The sequence below is a fragment of the Melanotaenia boesemani genome, chromosome 22 (genome assembly GCF_017639745.1).
Source record: "Melanotaenia boesemani isolate fMelBoe1 chromosome 22, fMelBoe1.pri, whole genome shotgun sequence".
Lineage (NCBI taxonomy): Eukaryota > Metazoa > Chordata > Actinopteri > Atheriniformes > Melanotaeniidae > Melanotaenia > Melanotaenia boesemani.
This window is the reverse complement of record NC_055703.1, coordinates 25,811,345-25,831,988: the sequence shown is the minus strand read 5'-3', so window position 1 is coordinate 25,831,988 and position 20,644 is coordinate 25,811,345.

The window sequence follows — 20,644 nt, the reverse complement described above, 5'->3', positions numbered from 1 at the left end:
CGTTCAGCGTCTCAGTCAAAGCCTCAGCAGCAGTCAGAAAACTGCAGGTTGGTGTTCATTCCACCATCAGTACATCAGATCTGTTTCTGTTCAGGTTTTCTTTTAACTCCAGTATTATTTTTATTCATCAGCTTCAGATCTGCTTCATAAACAGACTGTAAAGAAGTTTGAATCTGAAACGGGTTTTTTTTCTGGTTGGTAGCAGATATCTCAAACTGAACAACGGTCCTTCATAGAGTCATTTAATCACATCACAGAACCGGTGTTCTAACTTTTTATCCGGCCCATTGAGACATCTGCCCATCTTTTCTGCATGTGCACACAACATGAAAACTTAATTTCTGTGTGTGGTTGAGATGTGCCCGTAAATCCATTCAACCCTCAATGCAGTGTAAAGAACAACTGTACCAGCATGGTGGTGCCTCAAACCAGCATAAATGGGATAATTTACACTGTCGAAGAATCTTACCTACAAAATTTATTTGCAGTTTGATTTTTGAACAAGGAGGAGAATGGTGGGCATCCAGAGGTTTATATTCTTTCTTCTTGGCATGCAGCTTTAAACAACAAAAATCTGCTGTAAATACACAGAGCTGTTCTCGCCTTGTTCGTATTTCTTGAGGAGAGTGTGTGGTGTTCCACACTTTCGGTGGATATTCTGGTTCTCTTCCCAGTTTTAACCTGTGGAAATACTAAAAATGTAAACCAACCCATTGATGGAAATGGGGCTTTAAAGGCATAAAAACCTGGATGATTTTAAATGTTCTCCTTCTAATCTCAGGCAGACTGAAGTTGTTGTCTCTGGACAACAACAAATAACTGTAATCACTCTGGATTGGCTTCCGGTACTAGAGTAAGGAACCTAGCAGTTATTCAGGATCTGTTCCTCGTCCTCCAGGGTACTGATGGTGTTTAAAACTATTCTGTCAGAAAGAAATAACCTGCTTCAGGGGTCATTTAATGGAATCTGAACTCAGAGATTATGGTGAAGAAGAATGGATCATAAAACCTTCTGCAACAAATCTGTAACACGTGGATGGAAAACAGCTGTTTGGTGTGAAAGAAATTTTGCTGCATATGGTAATCACTCATATATACTCATATAATAATCACATGTATATTCAGTTTTCTTTATTCATTTGTTATTGTTAATCTATTCACTTTTACATTTTCATATTGTGTGTTCTCATTCTACAGAATACTGAAGTTACAGTTTTCATTGTGTGTGTGTGTGTGTGTGTGTGTGTGTGTGTGTGTGTGTGTGTGTGTGTGTGTGTGTGTGTGTGTGTGTGTGTGTGAGGTCAGACTGACCACTTTCTTCCAGAACTCTGATATCAATCAATCAATCAATCAAAACTTTATTTATAAAGCGCCTTTCGTACAGGATTGTGGCTCAAAGCGCCTTACATTTAAAAACATTCCGGTCCAATCACCCTCACCCCCCAACCCCCATACAGGCACACACACTCCTTCAGCCTAGAATAATTCAAAGTACATGATGCCAGGTGCAGATGGACAAATGAGGAAACCTCATCAGAAGGGGATCCATCTGCACCAAGGGTGGGACAGTATTCTGCCAAGTTTCTGCAACTGCAGGGACACAGGAGCACGGCGGCCCGGGGAGACCTGGCTGAGACACCAGCCCCCACCGCCAAGACGTACGTCCCACCGCACCGATCAGCCACAGCCGGACACCACCCCCAGTACAGACGGACCCCCGTAGAGGAAACACTGGAAGGATCCAGAAACAATAAAAGGCAGTAAAAGAGCATTCAGTGTATAAAACGTCAGAAGTAATAAAACCAAATATTACGAAGCTAATTAATACTTAAATAACTGAATATCAACTAAAAGCTAAGCTGAATAGATGGGTCTTCAACCGAGTCTTAAAAACATGAATGTTCTCTGCAACCCTGAGGTCCTCCGGCAGACTGTTCCACAGGTGAGGGCCGCGCCACTGGAACGACGCCTCCCCGTGGGTGTGTGTCCTGACCCTAGGAATGACTAAAAGTCTACTGCCGGAGGACCGCAGGGATCGCGAGGGTTCATAGGGTAAAAGCAGATCTGAGAGATAAGAAGGTCCAAGACCATTAAGACATTTAAAAACTAATAAAATGACCTTAAAATCGATCCTGAAGCACACAGGGAGCCAATGCAGTGATCGTAAAATGGGTGTAATATGGGCCCGCCTTCTGGTCTTTGTCAGGACACGTGCTGCTGAATTCTGAAGAAGTTGTAAACCTGATATGGCAGAGTTGAGACTGGTTTTCCACCTGCTAGATAGCAATAGTTGTTTGGGATATCAGCTTGTTGTGGTGTGTGGGCTTTGTCTGAAAACTCAGTCGTCTATTCCTCATTTATTATTTTGCTGTTTGACCTTCAGCTGGAGACCAGCTGAATAAAACAGTTTTTCTCTGATGAATCATCAGAGTCTCTCCCGACTTCACGCGAGTCGGGACGATCACTCTCTTTACTTGCAAGTGATTCTTTTTTCAATACTTTTCCTGTAAATAAAACTTATATACTTTTACTCATTCCAGACTCTTGGTAATTTTTCTACAACATTGGACATTTGGATTAAAACCTTTTCTCACATAGTTCAGTAAACTTCAGGAAACGTGAAAAAAAGACTATTTAAATACATCCAAATGTTTTAATCATTTTTGTTGCCTTTGATCATTTTAAATCTGCACATCAGCTTCAGCAAATCTGCTGATGTGTTGAGTAAACTGTTTTTCATTTAACCATGTCACATCACCGTGACAGGAGGCTCTAAAGTGGTTTGAGATGGAATAAATCAGGCTGACGGAGCTCGAAATGAACAGAAGTGACATGTCAGAGTCACTAAAGGTCCCAACCCTGTCAGGCTGAACTCATTTAGGAGTTTTCATGTTTTATTAAAACTTTCATCATCCCAGCATGACTCGTAAATTTAGTTTTCCCTGTAAGAGAGACGGATCTTCTGTTAGTAAATGTTTCTTTATTGTCTGAATGCTGAAAACTAGATTGATATAGGATATTAGCAATAACCTTTAAAGAAAAACCATGAGCACAGAAAACATCTCTCCATGAAGAAGAAGCCCTGCGAGAATCTGTGGTTTTGTCAGTTTTGTGTTTAATGACGCAGGTTTTTCCTCTGACTCCTCTGAAGAGGTAATGCATCAAAGCGACAGGCCAATCAGCGGCCGCGCCGCTCTTCATCCAACATGATTAACTGTAATTAATCTGCTTTCTGCGTGAGGTGTGGCGAGCGCCTCGTTCATCTTCGTCGGCGTCCCGCTGCTCGGTCGTCCTGAAACTCAGACATCCGCAGGAAACAGGAAGCTGAACTCTTCTTCTGTGCTGAGACGAGGACGAAGAAGCTTCAGGCTCAATCTGAACCCAGAACACCAGATAAGATCTAACACGCCCGATCCAGACCCAGAACGTTAGAGTAGGTCCAACAGGATAGATCCAGACCAAGATTAGATCCAACAGGCCTGATCCAGACCCAGAACATTAGCTTAGATCCAACAGGACCGATCCAGACCCAGAACATTAGCTCGATCCAGACCCAGAACATTAGCTTAGATCCAACAGGACTGATCCAGACCCAGAACATTAGCTTAGATCCAACAGGCTCAATCCAGACCCAGAACATTAGCTTAGATCCAACAGGACCGATCCAGACCCAGAACATTAGCTTAGATCCAACAGGACCGATTCAGACCCAGAACATTAGCTTAGATCCAACAGGACCGATCCAGACCCAGAACATTAGCTTAGATCCAACAGGACCGATCCAGGCCCGGAATATCAGATTAGGTCCAGGTCTTTAATACTGGGGCCTGAAGTCTGAATCTTTCTCATAACCTGCTACATCACCATGGTAACTGATACTGAAATGTTATCATGGCTGATGATCAGTCGACTTTAATAACTTTTAATCCATAAAAAATGAGCCTCTAGAAACCTTTTGAAAAAGATTTGAAAATATCTATCAGCCATTAATAAATTTCACATTTTAACCAACCAGATAAACCAACCAACCAAGTGGAACCACATCCATCCACATCCTGTTGCATCCAAACCACCTGGAATGAGTCTGACTATCTGTCATGCATCATTCTCCACAAACCTGCAGCAGGACTTCTGTACAGTCCTACCTCAGTGATATTGAAGTTGAAATCATTTTAAACACCTCAAGGCAGGTGTAATGGGGATGTGATGACATCATAAAACCACAGCAGATGTTCTCTTCTTTAAAAATCAGAAGCAACTGCAGCAGCGTTTCAGGTTCAGTGTGAGGGAACAGTTGGTCCGTCTCTTGCTTCTTGCCATCAAACGTTAATGTCACTGAAACATGAGGCGAATACACAAGTTGATCCTGACATAACGGAGCTATAAGTCATCTTTTTATGACTGGTGATAGTGACAAGCAGGTGGAGGGATGCTGTGCATGGAGAAACGAGACAGTAAAGCTGTGAAGGTTTGGCCTTCATGGACAGAGGTCTGATGGATCTCTGTCTGCTCCCAGTGTCTGTTCCTTGCCGCCATCAAGCTTTACCAGAACGCTGTTTACAGACCATCCGCATTCAGCCTTAACAACACGCGGCTGCAGCTGTAAGAAAAGTGGAAAATGCCAGATTAAGTGTTTAATATGAAGTCAATAATTTAAAAAAGGTCAGTGGATATCATGGTTTAACTCAGAGTGGAACGATGAAACATTTCAGAGGAAGAGGAAAGTAGTGTGAAGATCAACATCGAATCCCCCAAAAATGTTCATGTTACAACAACTGAAAAAATAGTTGTTATATTTGAGAATATTAGTCAGGAATTTTACAGCTGATGTGCGAGTCTCAGCACGGGAGGAGAATTCATTTGGGCTCCTGTTGACTGATGTCCTCCTCCTGATCCAGCAGCTTGTAGAAGCTGCTTTAGCAGCTATAAGTTGGTTTTCTGGATGATGTTCTCAGTCTCACATGGTTGTGGAAGAAGTTTGGTCCCCTGTTCTTTTCAACATTGCTTCGGTTCATTGATGTTTGGGGCTCTTTGAAGGTCCCACCACAGCATCTCAGTCAGGTTGAGGTCTGGACTTTGACTGGACCATCTCAACACATTGATTCTGTTGTAGAGCTGCTGCTGTTTTTGGGATCATTGTGCTGTTGCATGACCCAGTTTCAGCCAAGCTTTATTTGTCAGACAGATGGACTCATTTCTCACTCTAGAATACTTTGGTATCCAAAGGAGTTCATGGTCTACTTAATGATGCAGAACAAGCCCTCATCATACCTCCACCACCGTGTTGACAGTTGCTATGAGTTTAGTTTTTTCTGCACTGCGACCAAACATCTCTGCTTTGGTCTTGTCTGTCTAAAGGACATTGTTCCAGAAATCTTGAGGTTTTTCAGATGCAGTTTTGCCAACCTAAGCATTCTGCCATTTTTTAAAGAGAAGAGACTTCATTCTGCAGCCCTTCCAAACAAGCCATACTTGTTCAGTCTTTTTTCTAAATATATACTCTCACGAACTTTAACATTTAACATGCTAACTGAGATCTGGAGAGTCTGAGATGTAGATTTAGTCTTTGTTTCTCTGAATATTGCAGGGTTTGATCTTTCTTTGAACTTGCTGGGGCATCCAGTACTGGGAAGACTGGCAGCTGTCTTGATTCTTTCTCTCTGTAGAGTGATGGATTTTAAATTGCTTGGAAATAACTCTTAAGAGATTGATAGACAGGACATTTGAGCACTCTGCCGCTGTTTGGCCTGCTTTAAACAAACCTTGGTCCATTTCCATGGTTAGTATGGTTAATTTGAAATAAGGTGACGGCAGAATTCCAATATTCGGAGAGTTTCTGGATGTGATCGAGGCAGCAGGGGTAAAAAATATATAGCACTGAAACATGTGTGGGAGCAGCAAAAGTGCATCATGGATCAGTTTGAAGAGACAGATGGGTATCTTTTGGAAAATAAGATTTGATAAATGCTAAACCCACTAATTCCCTAATTTATATATATATATATATATATATATATATATATATATTATAGTCAGCACTCATCAGAGGAATAAACTATACATGCTTTCACGTCAGTCTCCAGAAGTCTTCATTAACACCAGATAAGGTTGCTAGATTTGTCACTAGGCACTTATTTAAAATAGAATAGCTAGAGAGGTCTGAAAACTTGCTAAATATGGCAGCAAGTCTCTAAGTTGTTAGCCGAGCTCCAGTACCAGTGTATTGCGGGAACTCATACACTGACAAAGGTTCTGCATTTATCGGAATTTAAACAGTGAATAAATGCCTTCATTTTTTTACGTGTTCATTTTTTGTAATTAATTAATCGCAATTAATGCATTAAAGTCCCACCCCTTATATATGTATACAAATTAGAGCAGCCCACCATAAATAGACTTGGAAAGCATACAAAACAAAATTTTCTATAAATTTACCACCAACAAAGTGTTGGCTACACAGCTGAGAGCTTTCAGACAGTTTCTAGTTAACTCATTTGACGACAGCAACACATTTAGCTGTCACCCAGGGTCAGCAGGCAGTCTGGACAATAAAATCCCATCCTCGGGATGTCGATTGGAACATCCAGAGGCACAACATGGATTTACCATGATCTTTTTCACGCAAAAAGCTAGCTGTAGACCTGAGCCCCGTAGCAGTACGCCTACTTTGTTTCTGTTTTTGCCACCCATGAACATTGGCGACATGCAAGTCACATGATCATTACATTGTGTAACACGATCAAATATATCTTTTTTTTTTTCTCTCTCCTCTTCCTCCTCCTCCACCTCTCGTTTTCCACCACACAGATGGTGAAATTAACTTTCTGAACTTCCTGCCAGTTAGAAATTGAGGGAGGAGGCAGGAGCAGATGGAGAGACATGAAAGGAGGCATCCTGCTGTGTTCGGAGGAGGCAGATCGTGTTGTAAACCATCAGCATCAAACTCCCGACTTCATCGCTCCTCCCTGTCATTTCTCTGTGTGTTTGTAACAGGGCCAAACCCCCCTCCTCCTCGTCTTCCTCCATTAACAGGGAATCTCTTCATCCCTGCTCAGTTCAGGTTTTCTTTCATGGTGAGAATCTGCTGATCTGATGCTATATTCATCTCCACCACCATGACAACAACTGATGATGTTCAATTAGAGACAGCTTGTGTTTTTTAATGTTAGTGTTAGCATTTCTGTGTTTTCTCTGACAGGAGATGACACATCAGGACTGAGATCATCCTACATGTCTCTTGTCTCACCATCATCTCCTCCAGTCTGAATATCTGATCACAGCTCAGAGCTTAAGTCATCATTTAGCGATCATTCCAGAGAGAAACAGAGAGTTATTTATCCATAGTGTTAGTTTGGATCGCTGCAACCGTGAGTCTGCTGAATAAATCTATATAAATCAATAGTTCCAGCCGTGAATAAACAGAAACAAAGCTGCAGCTCATCATTGACAAAACAGCAGCAGCTCCTTCAGATCGGTGGACATTTACACCCCACACTGGAGACCTTAAAACTTATAGAACCTGTCAGGAGCTTCTGAAAACTTATGTACAAGATGGTCTGACTCTAACATCAAAGTATAACATCTAAGCTCCAGCTGGATACTACCGGATTTATTCACAACAGAGCATAAAATAAATCTTACTGTTTCATGGCAAATATCAGCTCATTACATCTCATAATGTCATTCCAGGCCCAGGTATTTCCTTTACGGTGCTTTCAGACAGATACTGTTCTGGTTCAGACTCTGGGTTCATTCTGGAATCTCAGGATCTTGTTGTTTTCTGGCAAACTGACCCACGTTTACACCAGTTTAACTCTTTCAAATCCTACAATTAAAATGGGTTTTCATGTATAAAAAACTTGTTGTGGACCAACTATTTTACTGGACTACTGATGCAACGAGAGTGTTTAAGTTACAGCATCATCTGCTACTGTATGGCTTTAAAGGTAAAGTGCATCTGATCTGAAAAAGTGTTCACTAAATCTACAGCTCTGATTGTAGTCTAGAATGGATTACATCATTCACATCTCAAGGATCTTAGCTTTCCATTGGTGTGCATGTGTAGGTACTTGGAAGGAAGTAAAATACATATTTATATGTCATGTCCACCCAGGGGACGTCTGATAGCAATGGGTTAACAATTGACAGATCAAAAGTATATGATAATAATATAATATCGTCCCGATTGTGTAATGCCTGATCAGCTCTATACCCTCTTCAGGGTCTTGGAGGGGAGATGGCAGTACTATACCAGTACTATATGGACTTGACAAAGGCGTTCGATTCCTGTGAGGTGTGCTCTGGGAGTACTGAGTGTTGGACCCCCTTATACGAGCTGTCCAGTTCCTGTACAACTGGTGCACAAGCTTGGTATGCACTGCTGGACATTGTAGTTGGATTCGTTTCCAGTGAGGGTTGGACTCGGCCAAGGCTGCCCTTTGTCACCGATTCTGTTCATAACTTTTATGGACAGAATTTCTAGGTGCATCCGAGGTGTGGAGGAGATCTGGTTTGGTGGCCTCAGGATTGGGTCCCTGCTTTTTGCAGATGATGTGGTTCTGTTGGCTTTATTAGGCTGTGATCTCCAACTCTCACTTTAGCGATTCACAGCTGTGAAGCAGTTGGGATGAGAATCAACACCTCCAAATCTGAGACCATGGTCCTCAGCTGAAAAGGGTGGAGTGCTTTCTGCAGGTCAGGAATGAGTTCCTGCCCCAAGTGGGGGAGTTCAAGTAAGTCGATGTCTTGTTCACGAGTGAGGGAAGGGTGGAGCAGGAGATCGACAGGCGGCTCGGTGCGGCATCTGCAGTGATGCGGCATCTGCATCGGTCTGTCATGATGAAGAAGGAGCTGAGCCAAAAGACAAAGCTCTCAATTTACTGGTCAATCTACATTCTTACCGCCACCTATGGTCATGAGCTGTGGGATCCCAAATACAAGCAGCCGAAATGAGTTTCCTCCGTAAGGTGGTTAGGCTCTCCCTTAGAGATAGGGTGAGAAGCTTGGTCATCCGGGAGGGGCTCAGAATAGAGTCGCTTCTCCTCCACATCGAGAGGAGCCAGATGAGGTGGCTCGGGCATCAGGTTAGTATTCTTCTTGGACGCCTCCCTGGTGAGGTGTTCCGGGCACGTCCCACAGAGAGGAGATCCTGGGGAAGATCCAGTAGACGCTGGAGGGACTCCATCTCTCAGCTGGCCTGGAAACACCTCTGGATCCCCCCGCACGAGCTTGCAAATGTGGCCGGGAGAGGGTAGCCTGGGCTTCCCTGCTTAGGCAGCTGTCCCTGTGACCCGACCCCAGATAAGTAGTAGAAAATGGATGGATGGATCAATTATATGGAATATAATATGAATAATGTGTGATATCAAACCAGCATCTTGCAGATTCAGTCCTGAAAGTATGGTTATGTCTTTTGTGTCGAGCATAAATGGGCCTTGTTCTCTGGTTTTCCATCAGACGTTCTTGAGTTCAGGTTATCGTTTCAGTGTTTCATACTGTTGACTTATGACTGTTTGTGTGAGTGGTCTTTGCTCATTGTATGTGAGGATTTGGTGTTCTGGCTAAGTCAAGTTTATTTATAAGAACTTTTAAAAGAACAGATGTTGACAAAAGCCTAAATGTCAATAACTCAATCTGAGTTAAGAGCAAAGGAATAAATATGGTTTTTAAATGAGTCTTAAGCTGGAGTTACACTCTCGTGGTGTCTGCATCAGGTCGAGTCCGTGTAGCTGATGCAGATGAAATGTGCATATATACTCGAGCGTAAGGTAACAGCGTCATACTGCAGTTTCTTTTCTGGATCTGCAGGTGGCAGTTGGGCTGGAATTGGCTGGTAAATCAACAGGGCGGAGTTTCTTCGATGGTTTGCTTCAGTTTCACAAATATTTCCTGTTTCAGAACAACAATGGCGGCCGACATGGTGCAGTGTCTTTGAGAGATCGTGGAAGCAGATAAAGAAATTATCCATCTCTTGTGCATTTTACAGGTCAAACAAATGAGAAGAAAAAAGAGACGTCGTTCCAAAAACATCCAAAAATCCGGAAACACGTAATCACAAACTGACCATTGGATTACTTCCATGTTGCCATGTTTGCATAGCCGGACTGCAGTTTTTTTTTTTTTTTTTACAGATGTTCTTACCTCTGGTTCTATAGCAGGGATCACCATCTCTGGACCTCCTGGGCCACTGTCCTGCAGGTTTTACATGTTTCAATTAAATCATCTGGTTGTCCAACAGCTTGTTGTTGAGCTCTGTCCAGCATTTTGATGACCCATTAACTTGAGTTGTGAGTGTTGCAGCTGACAAACACTTAAAACCTTCAGTGGTCCTCAAATACCAGAATTTGACATCCCTGCTTTAGGGGTGCATAAAAGTTAACATTAGCTAACATTTTTGTCTGTTTTTCTTCCTCTGTTATCAGGTAGTGTTTGTTTATTCAGTATGGTTTATTAAAGCAAACTACAGGTGGCGTCTGTGCCTCAAAAAGGAAATGCGGCACACTCTGATTTATTTGGGGTGTTTTTTTTTGTGGGGAGGGGTGGGGGGGGGGGGGCGGTGAGACTGAGATCCTGATGGACCACGTTGAAAAATGTAAAAATGTTTAACTGGTGGGCACGGCATGGGCAATACTAGTGTCATAAAGGTAAAATAGTGGCAGCAGATGACAGATGCTGTCATCTCAGTGTCAGAAGGCAATACACGCCAGAGGAAACAGATCCGTCTGTCATGCAGGAGATCGAAGTTCGAATCCCCCAGGGGTGAACAGTAACACCTTTCAGTTGGGGCCTTAGCAAGACGCTGCCACACAAAGTAAATTGTTTTGGAGAATAACGTCTGCTAAATTAAAAATAAATATGTACAGATACATCTGAGATTGGTAGCAGTTTATTTAGTGTTAAATAATATTTCTTTTTAGCTCCTTGGGTGTTCCAACTACTGCTGCAGCTGTGGTTGGAGAGGGTGAGGCCAGAGACTCCACGCTGTGTCCTCCGATGAAGTCCTGCAGGTGAAGAGGGACACGATCACCGCTACTAACAATGTGGCCAAGGAATTGCAGGAAATGGAGACTGTCTTGACGGAAATTGGTACAAAAATTACAAAAGGATTGTGTAAGAATAAATAAATAGATAAACGAAATCCACCTCTTGTGTGTTTCATAAACATTGCATCACTTCTAGACACTGCAGTCTGTCCCACTCTACTGGATCTGAAATGACCGCATTTTCTCTTACTGACTGGAAAATGTTGGCAGCAGACTCTCCACCCCAGTATTTCTTTGATTTTATTCTGTATTGTTGGCTTTGCAGTTTCCCGTTTTCCCAGATTTTGTGCATATTCCATTGTCAGAGTTTGGTTTTCATAAATCCCAAAAGTTGACTATATTTGGCGTATGCTGGTTTTTGTACCTACACCAGCTTTTAAATGAGGCCCCTGGTCCGCAGTGCTGATCACCACACTTGCTCCTTATTTTGTCTCCAGCTTCCTCAGTAATAACACTTGTTAGTTTCCTTTTCTCATCTTGTCCTGTCCTGGTTTGTCAATAGGGCTTTCTGGGTCTTTTTGGTCAATTTGTGTGTAGTTTGTTAGTTAAGTTTTGTTATTTAGCTTTGGTTAGAGTACTTTGTTAATCCTGCCGTTGCATTGACTGGATTTTCTTTAATTGAGGTGATCATTAAATCTACCCACCCGTATCCTGCAGTACTCCTGTGTTTACGTCCTCCATCTTCTCCCAGCCATAGCTAATGCCATTAACATTGGCTTGCTGAAATATGCAAGGCCTTCCCTGAAAAAGATGCCATCTGGATGATGATACAAGCTTTGAACAGAGAGCTGATATCAAGCTGGATGATGATTTCTAATAAGATCTTAGGTTTGGACTCGGTGGGAGGGCGGAGTCAGCTGTGTTCATTCTGATTTCCACTGAAATTAATCTGCCTGATGAGGCGTCTTCCTCTTCATGCCTCATCAGATACTCCTCCTCCTCTTGAACATCAACTCCTGAGAGCTCCACATGATGGAAACCATAAATGATTCAGAGGGAATCAGATTATAGGAAACAAAGAGAGGAAGTCCCTTCTTTCATCATCAATCTGCAAACTAATATCTTTCACACAAATTTCTTTTTGTCCATTTGGACAATAAATCAAGCAAACAGTGAAGCTGTCTTTTCAGCTCCTTTACCATGCAGCTCTGATGGGGGCGGAGCTTTATGATGGATAACAGACACAGGGTCAATATGTTGAAAAAGATTCAAAGTGTTTCTGTGCTGTTAGTTTGACTGACTGCATCATGTGACCTGTTTCCAGGCTGAGACAGAGCGGAAATGGTGGATGTGGAGCTTGGTGTCTCCTGTGCTGGCGTTGTGTCGGAGCAGAGCAGCAGTGATGAAGATGAGGTCGTGCAGCAGGTAGTTAAAGTGTTTCTTCTCCCTTCATTAATCAGACACGGTGAATGTGGCTCGGCTGTAAATCCTCGTGATGCATCGCCTTGCTGGAAACTCATATAACCAGATAATCATCAGCTGATAACTCGGCTGTCTTCATCCGTTATGCGCCCGCCTCCCCACACTTCATAAATAATCATTACAACCACAATAAAAACAATATTTATTCTTTTATGGAGAGGCCAACAAGACGTTTACACCTGCAGGGAGCCTGATGGAGGAGAGGAGGAACGACTGGAAATGTTTCCTTCAGAATAACTCATGTTACAGCCAATGAGGAGCCTGAAGAAAGTTGATTGATTAATGATCATTATGAACAAATCATTTCCTGATTATTCACACTGTTGCTTCTTAGAGTTTAATTTTAAATTATTCCAACTTCAGCCTCGTTCTTGTGGAACTGAATATGAAAGAAACACTGAAGCAGATGAATTAATGTGAGTTATGCTTCTTCGGTGGGTCCATTTTCTCTTCTCTTCTTTCATCAAACACAACAAACACATGAGAAGTTCTGCAGGTTTAATGCTTTAACTTTTTGTAAAAGTAAGATTTATATGTACCTTCTATTTTTTGAGAATTAAAAGTTAAATATACAATCTTTGGGGCATCCAGCAGCAAATGACTGTGTTCTATTTTTATTTTTGTTTCTATTAATTAATCATTCCACATTTTAACCTCCCAGAACATCAGTCTGCATCTGGTCTGAAGCCTGTGAGTCAGTTAAAGAGTTCCAGTTAAACCTTTCAGCAGAATTGGGAATTTTACAGTTTGTTGCAACAGCCTGAAAACCTGCAGATCGACATGCAACACTTCCTGCAGCGTCCTGAGCAACTAACTGTCTTTAATGAGCTCATGGTGCAGAAAAAGACGTGTCACATCTTACATTTTACATCCTCTTACATTTCTGTTCTATCAGTTACCAAACATGTCCCCCACCCTCCGATAAAAAGCGTTGTTCTGATCCTGCAGGACCTTTAAACCAAAGAACAAAGAGAATGGGTGAGCAGATGCTGGAGTCTGACTGTGTAGGAGAGAATACTCGGGAGTTTACATCCTCTCAGAAAACAGAGGAGGAGAATCTAAATATTCATCTTGTCAAGTTTAATGTGTCGTCTGAATCTCAGCAGGAGGAGCAGAAGAAGAAGAAGCTGCCTCTTAGTCGACCTCATTAAAGTGCAGAAGAAGAGGAAGAAGTTAGGGAAGAGTCATCAGAGGAGCAATGAGATTCAGTGTCGACAGTTACCTGCTGGGTGAGCTGTCAGCCAATCAGAAGAGAGGACCAGAGGATGACATCAGCGCTGTGTAAATAAAAACACACTCTTCAGAAGAGAAAAGTGTCTCTCCTTTAACACTTCATTACAGACCAGCTGGAATCTAACTAAAACAAATCCATCATGTCAATCCTCAGCTTCATGAGGAGACAGTGGAGAGGAAAACCTCCACCAGAACCAGAACCAGGGAGGAAAACCTCCATGAAAACCAGAACCAAGAATCAAAACTACCATCAGAGCCAGAACTTGGAAGAAAAACCTCCAAATGAACCAGAACCAGGAAAGAAAACCTCCAGCAGAACAAGGAGGAAAAACCACCATAAGAACCAGAACCTAGAAGGAAAACCTCCAAAACAACCAGTACCAAGAAGGAAAAACCTCCAAATAAACCAGAACCAGGAGAGAAAACCACCATCAGAACAAGGAGGAAAAACCACTATAAGAACCAGAACCTGGAAGGAAAACCTCCAAAACAACCAGTACCAAGAAGGAAAAACCTCCAAATAAACCAGAACCAGGAGAGAAAACCACCATCAGAACTAAGAAGAACGAAGTGAGAAAATCTCCATTAAAGTCCGATAAAATAATTGTTGACATTAAAGTAGCACTATGTAATCTAAACCTCCATGTTTCTGACTTATTTGGCACAGAGACATTTATTATGTCCATTCCTGGAGCCCTGCAGCATCTCGAGGTTGAGAAGCCGCACTCGTACTTATACTTCCAGGAAGCTGCATCACTTTACAGCTAAGTTTAGCTTTATGTACAGCGACACACGCTAGCAACAGACACACTGGCTGAATAATTTCTGGGTCTCCAAGCCATAAATAACAACAAGATTTATCAGAGAGGAAAGGTTGAAGCCTGATCTTGGTGGGGAGGGGTTTCTGTTTTCTGAATATGTTTAGCTGGTTCCGGTGTGAACACATGATGAAGTCTCGTTATTCTGTCACATTTCCTTCGCTGCAGGTCAGCAGAAGTTAAACTTTCCCGCCTGCTGGAGGAAAAACCAGACATCCTACCTGAGCTGTGTGGAGTGTAACACATGTTGCTTCATGACGTCTCTACAGCTTTGTTTTCATGTCATTTATTCATAAACTTGATTTGATTTGTTGAAGTTTTGTGAAACATCTGTCTTTCCTGTCATCCTACTTTTTCTTATTCTTCCCATCCCTCATTCCATTTCCCTTTTTCCTTCTTTTCTCCTTCATTCATTTTTCCTTTCATTCTTCCAGTGTTTATTGTGACTATCCTCATAAAGATTTTTCTATTCTTCTTTCTTTTATATTTCCTTTCTCCTCTTCATCTTTCCTCCCCATCTTCCTTTCCTCTTTCCTTTTTGCATCTTCAATGTTTCGTTTGCTTCCCTCCACTTTTTTTTTTATTCCTTCATTTTTCTCTTGTCATTTTCTGCCATCCTTCTTTTTCTTTCTGCTACCCTCAGATGTGTGAACTTTAAATCTGCTTTAAAAACAGATGTGATGCGTTTAAGTGTTCATACAAACATGGAAAATCAGAGATTTGATTTTTTTGTTTGAATATTTTTTTGTTGAAGTGGAAAGTTTTCTCTGATTGGTTGGACAGATGCTCGTCTCTCTGCTTTTGTGTCTTTGTGTTGTCTCCACCGCTCGGACCTGAATGTGTGTGTGTGTTGTGTTCAGGGTGTGTGTGTTATCTTGTGTTTGCAGAGCGACTGAGGATTTCTTTCTCATGTAAATCTTAGCTGTGAAGCTGTGAAGCTGTGTGGCGTCAGGCTGCTTTACCACCTCTTTTCTGATGATTCTCTTCTATTTGCTGCTATCGGCCCTCATAATCAGGTTGAAGAGCCCCGGGGCCTCAGGGGCCCCTGAAGTCCAACCATGCTGTAGCAGGATCAAAAGGCCAGATTATAATTTCACAGATGGAAACAGGACAACATTTCTGAGTTCTCTGTTTTCAGATCTTCCTTTTTTGACCTTTCTTCTTAATTTATGTTTTCTCTTATAATTAGGTAGTTGTCTAATAGAAAGACATCGTTAGAATCAGATCCTCCTTCATTACCCCTAAAAACCCCACCAGATCTCTGCTGTCCCCGAGCGCAATCACTTATATAATCAACAGTTTTTCAGCAACAGTGGTGTGTAACTCTGTGGAGTATATGTGATGGATATTTAACCCTTTAGCTGATCTACGGAGGTTTTCCAGGCATTTCTATCCTGTCCAGGAGGTTTACAATCCAGCCACTAAATGTAGTTTTATTCAGAGACCCTATCTGGTAAATCCACAATGATCCATGATAACAGCATTATTTATCACATTTCATCATAAAAACATCACCATCACTACTATGTTGCTAAGAGACCTCTATTTAGACCTGGACATGATGATGAAGCCACTTCCTGTCAGACTTTCCACCAATCAGAGAGCTTAGATTGACGGTAACGTCCAATCAGGAGCAGCCAAAGATCAACCAGTGAGCAGAAAGTTCTATGTGTGTGTGAAAAGAAGAAAAATAATGCTCCTCTATGGCTGGAATAAAGCCAAGAAGACGTTTCTGATGCACGGTGGCGCCACAAAGCAGCTGAGCTGGAGTTGGTTTAGTGAGGATAGCAGGTAAATAGTAGCAGGAATAACTGGAAATGAGGAAAAAGTGGAAACATGGAAATAGTTTCTGTTGTGTGTTTGTTTCAATAACAATATTTTTCTCCTGAAAACCAAGACTGGAGAGAACGATGAGATGAGAAAAGGTTTGGTCACTGTTGGTCTGTGTGTTATTTCTACAAAGTTCTGTTAGAAATAAATTCTGCTTTCTTCTTCTGGTCGACCTTTATGCTGCTATATCTATTCATATATTCATTTTACATCATTTTAGCCTCAGAATCTGACAGCTGAGAAACATCATGTATGATGATGATGATGAGGGTTCAGCTTCTACATTTACATTAAAAGCAAAAAAAGTCTTGGAGTTTTAAGTGTTAGAGAGAAGCTGCTGAGTCCTCTCACCTGTAACCGGTTAAAGACGTCATCTTGGCTGAAGCTGGTTTGTAGCTGATCAGACTTTTTTTGTTTTTGTGCAGAACTGATACAATGAAAGACGAGCCACGTTATTCCCGAACGCTCGGCTGCACGCAAACACTTCTCTGCATTATAAATGACTGTGTGGAGGTATAATTACATCAAACCAGAGCTGAACCCACAAACGTTATTATGTCACAATTAGTTTGTTCGGTTTTATTGGTGTGAGGAGAATGTTTAATGATGATGCTTTGGGGGGAGGAACAAGGTTGGCCAGCAAAGAGGAGATAATAAATACAATGCTCCTCCTGAATGGGCTCTTAATTAACTCAATGAGAATCATTAACACATTGATTCAGGAGCACATGTGTGTTTCGGAGATAAACTGACCTGATGGTGTTTATGAAGCTGAGGTTCACCTGGAGGCTGGAAACTGATTAGGAGGAGCTGTTGACCAACGTCAAACCATCTTCAGAGACATATCTGAGGTTTTCAATATTGTGCTCCCCTCAAGCACCTCAGCTCTGAGGGGACTATACTATCTAATGAAAGATGGTAACTTGGACGATTGAAAAATACCCCAGTAAACCACCTCAAAGGTAAGAAAAAATCTGGGCTAGTTGCAAGCATTCAATAGTACCTTAAAACAAGAATAACTGAGTTTTAATAAGGAGAAAAGATCTCCTTATGGAGAATTCTAAGGCTCTGGAGTGACAATTCTTAGGCCGAGAATTAACTTGCTTTTAAACTTTTTTGACTTGCTGCGGGAAGAAATGGACACACTTGTCTCATAATTATTTTATCTGGTATTTTTCTAAATCTGGGCGATTCAGTAGTCGACAGGGGGAGCATGTCTCCTACAATGAACCTGCAACTAGCTTGTTGATTTCTGTCTTACCGGCTGCTGCATTCCAGGTAATGTTGAGAAAAGCTTAGCTTGTTTAGGCAGGTCGGCTGCGTGTTTAGGCGGGTTGGCTGTGTGTTTAGGTGGGTCGGCTGTGTGTTTAGGCGGGTCAGCTGCTTGTTTAAGCAGGTCGGCTGCATGTTTAGGTGGGTTGGCTGCGTGTTTAGGCGGGTTGGCTGCGTGTTTAGGTGGGTCGGCTGCATGTTTAGCCGGGTCAGCTGCTTGTTTAGGTGGGTCGGCTGCTGAAGGACTCCTTCCACTGACCGGTGAGAAGAATCTTTCTTCACAAGTTTGGACTGAAACTGAACTGACCTGAAAATAATGTGATTATCGTCACTGACCAAAAGCCCGTATTTCCGACTCTCCAGCTACATTTTGCTTTCTCTTTAGTTGCCGCACAATCAACTACATCACGCAAATCAATCTCTATGGCAACGTGCCCAGGCAAGCACACACAAAGGCAGCAGCATGCGCGTATCACTTAAAACAGATCAGAACTTTACACATAGGCAAACACGGCTCGAGTAACACAGAAAAACACGTTACTGTAGTCCAGTAAAGTCATTTTATTAACCAAATTTTAAGTTTAATGCACTACTTTACTTCGTTACCCAAAAAGTAATATCGTTACTCCCAACACTGGTTATATTGTATTAACACACTGGACTGAAAATCACACACAAAAAAGTTTGATTTTGTTTGGTGTGAAAACCACAAACATGTTCAACGAGACATTAATAAAACTTAGAATTCACATATTGATAATTAATTAAAACATGTAGAAATGGTACAAACTACATCAAAATGCAGCGATGCAGATTTGAAACTATTTAAAAAACACCATTAGATGCCACATGAATTTGTCTCTCTGATGTCCTCTCTATCCACTAAAGGACAGAGAGGACATCACAATGTGGACATTTCCAGGCTGTTGGTCCTCCTGTCCACCAGGAGGCAGCACTTCAGTCTGCTTTAGGTGGATTTTGGTCACTCCCACATTTTCCTTCTCACAATGTGACATAAAGTTTTGATTGATTGGTGTGATTTTTTCACCTAAAGGAAAGAGTTTGTTTTCTTTTGTTTTTGTGTTTTGCTTGCGAGCATAGAATCTGTCGTTTTTATATAAATTACACAGTATATTATGTACAAATGTTATGTAATAAACTGTATGTGAACCTTGTGTGCTGCACATTTTTGATCATAACTGGTTTTACTTGGTCTGTCGACACTATTTAAAAACTGGTTCATAGTTTGAAGTTCACACTGTTGAACTGTTGAAACAGGGACGGCTTAAATAGCTCATGCGATTTAGGTGTACCGGCACGTTCATTGAGGGTTAAAGCCACATACCAGGAAGAAAGAACACAAATGGGTGGATTTGTGTATAATTCAGTGAAGGTGTCACACCTGAATGATACTAAATGAAGTCAGCAGAATTCACAAATAACTAATCTGACATGTTAATTTACTCCATTCAGGTGAATTAAACACCTGTGATGACTGAACCATCGTTAGCATGGACACACTGATTCATTCATACATGGAGGCAGGTAAAATGGTGAATCCTCCAGGGGATCTTAGGAACATTTATGAGATGCAGTGTTTCCATAAAACCAGCTGAAATCTAAGACTTGAACCTCCTCTGTTCTGTGTGATTAGTTAACAAGCATAATCCAGCAGGAGGATGTGATGGCTTTCCCTCCAGCTCTGCCAACCTCTCTGTTCAATAAAACCACTAATAGTGTAACAGGAAGTCCTGTACTGTGGCGGACTGATCCATAATCAGGTTAAATCCTTTTTCTGGTTGAAGCTGCTCATTGATCCACTCGGCTTTCCTCCTCAGTGGGAAATAGTTTTCATCTGATTGCTTCAAGATTCACTGTGGGGATTAAGTTCAGTACCCTCACATCATCAGAGTTTTAATAATCCAGACAATTTCAACACACTGGAAAATATCTCCTAAATTCAGAACTGTGATCACACACAATCAAGTTACACTTTATAATGTAATCAGATCTTTACTCAACCAAATGACGTCTCAATGCGACAAAAAAAACCCACTAAATTCTGACCTATAAGCCATTCAGGCAGGAAAAGGCTCCTAACTCAAGGGATGAACCAGAGTTTGGTCAACACATGACAGACAACTTAGAAAAAAACTGTTTTAAATTAGGTTCTTTGTTACTGCAGCCTGTCGCGAAGACATAATTTTTTTCCATTTCTGTAGTTTTATCTGTGAAAACCAGCAAAGATCAGACAGAAAACAGGATTTTAGCAGCAACAAGGTGATTCCCAAACAACTGTTAGCTGGAAACTTGGCTTTTCTCAGCATGGAGGCAGAAACTGGACATGTGGAGGACAAAAGAAGAAGAAGTCAGAACTAAAAACGCTATCTACAGCAGATGAACAGGATCTGAAATCCAGAAAAGACCTGAACCAGGACACGAGAGATGCACCTGGACCTTCACTGGATTCATCTACTGTTGGCCGATGCCTCATCAGATATGGTCTCCATGGAAACCAAGAAGCCATTCTTAAAAAAGGAAATAGGGAGAAAGGGCTGAAGTATGTCACATGACACAAAAACTGGACATAACAATGTTATCAGGTCTAAAGGAGGGATTAATCCTCCCCAGAACCCGGACCTCATCAGGTCTGATGGGGGGACGAATACTCCCCGGAACCCCAACCTCAGAACCCGGACCTCATCAGGTCTGATGGAGGGACGGATCTTCTCAAGTACCTGGACCTCAACAGGTCCGGTGGAGGAATAGATCCGTTTCAGGACCGGGACTTTAACAGGTTGGATGGAGGGATGGAACCTCCCCAGAACCCGGACCTCCTCAGGTCTGATTGAGGGACAGATCCTCTCCAGAACGGGACCTCAGAAAGCAGCGTGGAATCATCTGGACAGAGAACGTAAGAAAAGGCAGAAACATCTAAAGAAGAACTTTGGAAAGTCCTTCAAGAAGCCTGGAGAACTGTTCCTTAGGAAAAAAATACGGTACGCTTGTCTAAAGCTCTATCTCCAC